This window comes from Bombus impatiens, unplaced genomic scaffold, assembly GCF_000188095.3.
Source record: "Bombus impatiens unplaced genomic scaffold, BIMP_2.2 scf_0294, whole genome shotgun sequence".
Classification (NCBI taxonomy): domain Eukaryota; kingdom Metazoa; phylum Arthropoda; class Insecta; order Hymenoptera; family Apidae; genus Bombus; species Bombus impatiens.
In genome coordinates, this window is record NT_176713.1 from 6715 (window position 1) to 15678 (window position 8964).

General features: G+C 39.9%; 2 long non-coding RNA genes across 2 annotated transcripts in view; one reads left to right on the forward strand and one right to left on the reverse strand.

The window, feature by feature from the left end:
- Positions 1–2193: 2193 nt before the first annotated feature.
- The window catches only part of LOC117151558, a 10850-nt gene continuing 4079 nt past the window's right edge, over positions 2194–8964 (reverse strand). Inside the window, exons 2-3 of the long non-coding RNA XR_004461579.1 lie at positions 2655–2664; positions 2194–2351 (exon numbers count right to left, since the gene is read on the reverse strand). This is a non-coding gene — a long non-coding RNA (uncharacterized LOC117151558). The remainder of the gene's footprint in view (positions 2352–2654; positions 2665–8964) is intronic.
- LOC117151559 lies at positions 2832–3511 on the forward strand. Its single transcript, XR_004461581.1, has 2 exons — positions 2832–3037; positions 3372–3511. It is a non-coding gene; the product is annotated as an uncharacterized LOC117151559 (long non-coding RNA).

Sequence of the window (8964 nt, forward strand, 5' to 3'; positions counted from 1 at the left end):
CGTACTGCTTGTTCATTGGCTACGCTTCTGGACTATAAGCAAATCCTGCACGCTGCGCAAATGTCTCTGCGCCGGTTATATTTCAATTTCACTACAATACATTAACGACTTTATATTTTGAAAATTATCACTATTGCGCTGCTGATTTTTATATAAATATTATATATCAAAGTGCATAAAATATGTAAATGCAAAATATATTCAAACTATGTAATAATTGCACAATATTTTACATTGTAAATACGATCTTAATTGCTGATCATGATCTTTTATTATAGTTTATTTACTGATTGTCAAATTCAATGTAAATAAAAACCTCAATTAATATATATAACGTATAGAATATATGTATATATAATATGTGTATAATATATAGTATAGTATGTGTATATATATTATGTATATAACAGTAACTAAATTGTGTATATAATATATAAATATAATAACATATGGAATATATGTAAATATACATATAACGAATAGAAGAATTATTCAATAGAAATTAAAAGTTTTATGTGATAGCATCCAATGTAAATAGTCTTTTAAACATGGTTATTTTTATGTTGCCATGAATAATTTGAAAATCTGGAAAAATCCACAACCAACGAAGATAGTTCGATTCTATGGATATATGTATGTGCTGTCCTGGAATCAGTGTAGAAAAGAAAATATTTAATTTAATGATTGTTCTTCTCTGAGGCATAAGTAATGCTAGAAATATCTGGCAAAAATGGAGGCTATAACTGCAATCGCCACTGAAAATTGTGGAACTGCTACACGTATACGTAAGCATAATACATGGCATAAACCGCTATAATGCTTATAGCTATATCGAACAAGATACTCTATACGTAACAATTCTTTAATCTCGACAGGACCAAAATATGGCCCTGGGAAACAGTGTATACAAAGGCGTATTATACGTGTTCGATATGTATTTACATATTTTGTTCACTGTCAATAATATACAAGAAAGGTATTTTTACGTGTTTTCAGAACAATGTTTTAAAAGCAATTTCTTGCTTTCCTATCTAAATATAGGATAGAGGATCAGATAGAGGAGAGAATACTAGAATTCAACAGGATATTTTGTTGTACGTAACAAGTATAGCAGGGACAGATTTATCATACTGAACGAAAAAAGAAGTTTATATAAATATACATATACGCGATGTGATCTTATTATCGAGTTATCTATGGTTATTAGAAATCCACATCTAAAGTAATTCAAAATCGGTTTACAAACTTTATTTCTTTCTTTGTTAGCTTTCACACTACCTGCAATATCCACAATGCGCAACATTTCTAGAAAATCAGCTGTATAAAAATAATTGAAATCTTCCAATTGCTACAATTGTATATTGATGAAAAATATTGTTGACGAGGTTCTTTCCTCGGTCAGAATTATTAGGCCAGAATAATTATAGCTTAATTTATAAACTTTCCTAGCAATTGAATGTTTTTCAAGATCCGCACATAAATCACGAAATCGTACGTAATCCGCACATAAACCGTAGTAAATCTAAATTTGTTATATTTAACCAGTTATTTCTTACGTATACTTTTTGTTACATCAACGAAATCGAAAGAAAGAAAAATAATTTTATTAGATTCTGAAGGATTAGGAAAACTTATTTCCCCATTGCTTTCCATCGTTCTTGATGACATAGTAACAAGATAATGTTTGATTTTTATATTATTATAAGATATAGTGACCATATTAGATGAAAGATAAAAATAAAAAAGTTCTTAAACCTAACCCCAACCTAACCCCAACCTAACCCCCAATATTTTAGTTTGTATAATTTAACTCGGCTATAATTGTCCGAGATTTGTGATAGAGAGCTTGGGCTCGAGGCGACAACGAGTCGCTGAACGTAGCCGCGGTCACGGCATGAACTTTTCTACCTAATATAGGGACGGAGTAATTCTATAGTTCTCCTTAAAAGAAATAGTTGTAGCGGTACGCGACAGTAAATATTCCAACGGTCTCTGTCTCGTGGCTCGCCACACACAGACCCTATTCTTCGGGTATGATGGTTACCAGATGCTGACGCATCTCCACAGTGCATGTTCAGTTACCCTGAGGGCCGCTATAAATATTAACATTTAGTTATCTAAAGTCCTTCAAACAGACAAACAGTCTTTGTCCCAAATACGGGAAGATAGGAGAACTTTATTTTTTCAACGAACGACGTTTCCCGCTAGCAACTCTCTCTCAAGGGCTGTTAGCATCCTTTTTCAACCACCAACATAGAAATTAACCAATTAACAGGAACGTCCATTTCCCTCATTTTCCGAACGAAGGCATCTCTCCACGAATCCGATGATCTCGTCTCCTTAGACACACCCTATCATAGTTTTCGTCTGCAGCATCATCGCGACGGAAAGTCATTCTCTCTCGTGAGGTCGTATTAGCGAGTTACTTAGCGTTTTTACGCTCGATCGATATTCCACGTTTTAACAAAGAATTAGTTAATTATACTTCCACCGTAGCCAAGCAAGTCGAGTACGATTTGGACTTTGGAAGGAAGAGCGTCCTGTTATTCCGTTAACCGCGGCTTCGTTATTGAACCTAGAATCATTGTCATTGGCTTCTCGAGTACCTAATTACCACGGTTACTTGTCAAATTCTGTAATAATCGTATTTGCACCAGTCAATGTCTTCTCTATTGCATAAGGACAATGTGTAATCCAAATGAAGATTCGTTTCACGTCCCTAATGTAAATCCGACATATATATTGACATTTTAAAGCAAAATGGATAAGAAGCATTCAAAATTCAGTTCTAAACGAGCATACGGACCGAAGAAGAGAAGATTTTCCGGTAATCAATTTACCGTAAAGGAAGAAACCAGTTTTACTAGTACATCTGCAGCAAAATTGAAAAATTCGCAAGATGAAGAAGTTTTAATTAATAAGAATTACGGCTATTGTATTTTAGAATGCTCGTCTCCATAAAAGAAGTTCGGAGAATGAACATTTTGAAGTAGAGGAAGGTCTCTTGTATGGAGCAGGAATCGCCAATTAAAAATATGTAAGTATGCTGTACCATTCTATGAGTAAAATTGCCGGAAACTTGTCTCGAAACTCTAAACGCGTTTTTTTCGATACTACTTTTTTCGAGTTGGCGTGCACGATATCTCAAGTTCTAATGAACCGATTTATTTGAAATTTGATGTGAATATTCTCTATACATTTCTCTATCGCCTGAACCACGCTAAGATCGAAATTTTTAATTTTACTATTTTTTAAACATTCGGAATTGTTAAAAAAACATGCGAAACAAGAAACTTTCCTTCAAACGGCCGCCATTTTGTGAAAAAATGTTGTTTTGATATTTCAAGGTTTTTAAGGACTTTTTGTTTCAGATGACCAGAAGAGTTGAAATCATGCACGCCAGGGCACCCTTTCTTTGGCACCACCCACTTTGCCAGCTCATAACTTTGTGAATTTTGAGTTCTTTTTCGGTTAATTTTTTACGTAATCTTAAAATATCAATAAACAAATGCTAAAAAAAGGATAGCAAAGATATTTTTTGTTTCCTTTGTACAGAGCCTGTTTCAGTTGTATAGAGCTTCGAAAATCGCCCGAAATTCATGCCTCCAGACTACAATATCCCTTTAAGCAACACAACAGTAAATTACTCGGCCGCTTGGGACATATTGGAATAACCATACAATAAACCGGTTAAAATCGTCGAGAGACATTTGAAGGAGATGATTGACAGGGCCCCCTTATCACGGACATCACATCAAGACTTACAGTCCTATATAACAAAGATAGACTCCCACTACAAGGCTTTGCAAGCTTTCGGACAACCGATCGCAGAATCCTTGTTGCAGTATTTATTCACATCTAAGTCAGATCGCGAAACCGGGTTAATATGGAAGAACAAAGCATAATCCACACCATTCCCTACGTTCAAGTAACTCCTGAAGTTTTTAAACGATCGCTGTCAGGTCATAGAACATACAAGAACGACACGTCAAACATGAGGGTATGCATTTATGACGTCGAAATCTTAGTCATTCTGTCCTATTTGCCGTGGACCACATAAAATTTGGAGCTGCAACACCTTCAGGATGAAAACCATCGGAGAACGTCTTGTAGCCGCCGAAGAAGTATCAGCGTGTACCAATTGTTTGATGGCAAGACACACGCTTCCACATTGTGAGCCGGATCCTGTCGCATATGCGAGTGTAACGTAAAAAGTTCAACAAATGATTTAAAAAAATGTCGATCTCCAAACAGGAAATCGAGTTCTTTATTTCCACTCAATTTTTTACACAATAATTAAATGGTAACTCTTTATTTGCGGTTCGCAACAATAGACTTTTTAATATGCACACTGGTTCGGACATATTCAGACTGACTTGAATGATTTTGGGAGGAGTATTTATATTCTTTATTCGTTAGAGTGGGAAGAACTTTGGTCGTACTTATCATATATTTCTGAGAACGGGTAGAGTGGCTGGGAACTGGTAAATTGACCGGATACTACTCCGATGGTCACTCAGGATAAGGCGTTTGGAATTTGCTATCTTATCGCATAGTTGGCCGAATTTTATCTGTGACACGAGCAACGCCATTACACGCTGTTACATGGATCCGACCCTCGAATTAAGGATCGGAACTTTGCTGGCGACTAGACACCTCCGGCAACACCTTCATGCATCCGGAAGGCTCCATTAAAACATTTATTTGATATTTGGCGGCACATGAGCTAGAGGACAATTCGAGTCACGCTGTTGTTTTGTCTCGGAGTACTAATATCGTTAGGATATACATAATGTAATAATAAACCAACCCCGGGCAAAACAACGTGCCACCGCCAGGAATTCTAGCATAAACCGTCATCAGGTGCAGAAGCGGCTCGGGCAGGAGACAGAACTGCGAGGCGCTATCGTCTTCCGTGGATACTCCAGACAACGGCTCAACCCTATCCAGGATGCCGCTTCCGGTGACTCACCGGTAGATCTGAGGACGTCAAAATACGTTTCGAGCTTATTGCAGGATCGGATTGAAATCGAGTACGAGCGATTGCCTCCGCCTCTTCACTGTTGCGACGCTGGTTTTTCCTCTTCGCATCATCTTCCGTACTACCAGCATCTAGCCGTGGTCAATGTATCTTTCGAAAACGAGCCCGTTGTTTCTTGCCATCTCGCCTGTTGCATGGACGGCCACGTTGTAGCAGCGGTCGCTTCGTGCTACCAGAAAACCTTAAAAGGATCTTGCTACTCCGACTCGGACACTAGGCTGTACTGTTCTTCGCCTCGAGAATATTCCTCGGATATCACCTCGGCTTTCGAGCATTCAGAGGAATTGTCCCCGGCGTTCAAGAGACAGCGCTGTACGCTTTTCTGCTGTTACGAAACTCTGCCATCGTCAAAAACCATTGCCCGGAAGCTGAAGACCCGATCAGGACGAACTCCTGCCATGAAGTACATCCTGAGGAAACGCCGCTCTGTTTGGTCGTTGCCTCTCCGTCGAGGACGGAGACCGTATCGAGCACCGTGCCAACACCACCAACGCCCACCGCGCCTCCGCCACCGCGTCCAACCTTGAAAAAAGACGCCTTCCTGTTGAAGCCGTATTTGGACAATCCTACGAGCAAGCCCATTAAGGAATACATGATTCAAAGTGGCTTGTCGCCAGTCAGGAGCCAGAGTATAATCGTCAACAACAACAATAATTGCCAAGGTATCTGTAATTTGCAGGGGCAAATTACAACAAAGGTAGGGGCCACGACTATGCTCTCGAACTGAGCCTGAGATTTCCGGCAGAATTCTTCTTACCAGCGAATCAACAGGCCAACTCGGAATATGCGAACCGGTTGAAAGAGCGTATAGGAAAAATCAGGCCTCAATCGGTTATCGTGACACGACGCGAAGGAAACCTTCGTTTTCCATGATCTATAAACTTGGCCCTACTTGTTTTGACGCCATGATGCGATCGGAGGCCTTTTACAACCACTCTATAACGGGCCGTACCAGGTAATACAGCGTGGAGAAAAGAACTATACCATCAGAATAAATGATAGAAATGAGGTGATCGTCGGTGAATGTGTCCACAAGAAATACTCTTGATTTTCAACAATAACGTTTATTAAACTCTTAACTATTAACAACAAATAACGATTAACCACGATTAACGATTAACAACGATTAACGATTAACAACGGTTAGCGTTTGCCAACGATTAATGACAAGTAACGATTAAAACTGAATTCTCAAGAGTAGACGACTCGTTTCTCTAATTGTGTTTGCTTCGCTAAACCTTTCGCACCGTCAAGGATTTACGCTACCCTAGTGCGGACCCATCATAAATAGTGGGCCTATTGTACAGTCAAGGTACTTTAGGACCCCCCACGGGAAAAACCCATTCGATATATAATGCCTTTATTTTATGGTACATCTCAGGAAGACCGGAAACGCGGGTTTCCCCAAGTGCAAGGTCACCCGCGCGCGAACCTTCATTAGGGCGGCCAGCACATCCTTAAACATACGTCTTTACCAAATGATCAGTTAGGAACAGACTTGAGACACACCTACCACGAACTTTCCTCTACGACAGCAACACCACCAAGTCTCTTGCACCAGTGTTCTAAGAATCAGCATGTAACAATATTCAGTCTGTGTAAATTATATTTAATAGAATAGCCAGTGATCTAAAAGACAGTTGTATTCAGAGTATTGAGTGGAATAAGTAAGGTGAACTAAACTGTTATGTCGCCTAAAACATCTGCACTCCAGCCCTCGCGACTGGACAGCCAACGGTCTGCGTAACGTCACTTCGACCCTTAATAAATCTAAGGACCCACCATAACTTTTCACTCTTTATTGTATCGTATGGGCATGTGTCTTCAGTCAATCTGTTTGTCCTGTACGATTTCTTAAGCCTAGAAGTATTTTCGACGCACATCTGGTTTTTAGAGAGGTCCCTGGGCGCATTAGGCGGACATAAAAACACGGAGAAAGCGGGTACGCACCTATTAGGAAAAACCGAATAGCTATCTAATAAAACCAGCTGGTTTTTCCATGAACAAGGTCACCCACGATCCACGTTGGTAGGAGGCTTCCTACTCATCCCTTCAAGCATCAGCCTGGGTCATAACCAATCGACATCGCGGATCGTTACCCTCATCTTTCCTAACGTAAAGTGTGAGCAACGAATTCGCGTTCTTCGTGCAAAGGGGCACACCCACACCGAACTTTCTTTCGTATTAACATAAGAGCGACAAGTCAGTCAAAATCTAACATTTAACGTCTAAGTCTAAGCACGAAAAGTCAACTTTACTTATCATACAACGCTAGAGAAGTACAACTCACATCAACTATCTAAGTCGGTTCTCGGGATTATCGAACATTCACTTCCCTCTATTAAGTATCCTCTAGTGCTACGTCCACTGACATACTAAATTCAACTATAAGAGCCTTGCTCTGTTGTGCATATTTATCTTGTTTTCTTGCGACAAATTGTCATCTACGATTTATACCTACTCAACAGTGTAACTTAAATGTTGGAAATAAAAACCTTATAACTCTATGAATCACAGTGTTATACTAACTGTATCACCCCTATTATCTTAACGGAAATCAGGGGATCGATCAACTCGTGGTGTCGATTATTATAATCGTAATGGGAATTTACGACTCCCGGTTGCTTCTCCCCGCGATTGGTCGAAAATACATAAACCTTGCTCTTTACATTTCTTATAATCCTCTACCTTGGACGCTAATACCGTTCAAGGCTTGCGATACCAACCGATCAGTTGTGCCTGACTGGTCGCTAGTTAGTTGAGTGTCGCAACACTCACAACTCGCGCGTTGATTAGAAGTCCGCGATGGTTGCCGCGTATGCATTCAACCAAATATTCAACGAAAGAACCGTAGGGATATCGATGGTACATTAGGCCTGTCGGCCTTACGCTTTGTGTCGCGAAGCCGTTGGAAATTTCCGTGGCCACAGTAATGTAGTAGTTTCCATAGATCGACTGAAACCCGCATTTTTATTAGATGACTATACTGAGCACCAGAGTAACGTGAAAATCGCTACATAATAATAATACTGCTGGATGTTCAAACCGAACAAAGCGAAAGATAAGAAAGCGCAAATAATAAAAATACGACAAATAAATACGTCACGCGTTTGGGCAGAAGGATCAGATTCCCTGATCGGTTTCAAACGGGTTTCGGTTAAGAAAAACTGTGTAAACCTGTGTAAAACTGCGTAATAAATAAAAAAAAACGTTATCACTGTCAGGGGGCGATGTGGCGGCACGTGAGCTACAGGACAATTCGAGCCAGGCTGTTGCTTTGCCTCGGAGTACTAATATCGTTAAGATAACTTTAAGATAAGATATCGTTAAGAATGTAATAATAAAGCAACTCCGGGTAAAACAATGTCGCCGCTACGAGTAACCGTCTAACGAAGGAGAATGGAAATTTACCGGTACCCCCTCGACCTGTATAAATAAACGAACACGATCGTAAGGTGACTAGTTTTTTAGTTTCAGTCTCGAGCAATTTTTATTAGCGATCAACACACAGTCTTTAGCGAATCAGTTAGTACCGCGCATCTTAGCGAACATTGTTTTAACGACCCGTAGCGAGCAAAAAGTTGACCCTGTATTTATAATTATTGTAAAATATATTTGACGGTTTCCTTAACGAGTAATCTCGTCATTTAAACTACCGATCAACCATCCTGCACAGATATACAACCAACACAATCATGTCCTAGTCCATCATCGAATCCTCAACGACAGATCAAAGAATGACGGCGACGGACAGACGCTACAAAGGAGACTGACTCACTGACCACAACTTCATCCAATACATCATCTTTTTTTTTAACCCTTCTGGGGAAAGCGGCCTGGTAGTGCCGGACACCAACCGACTAAAACCTCCACGATGACCGTCCCAGCTGCGATCGAGAGAGGACCGGGTACCGGTTCGAGCG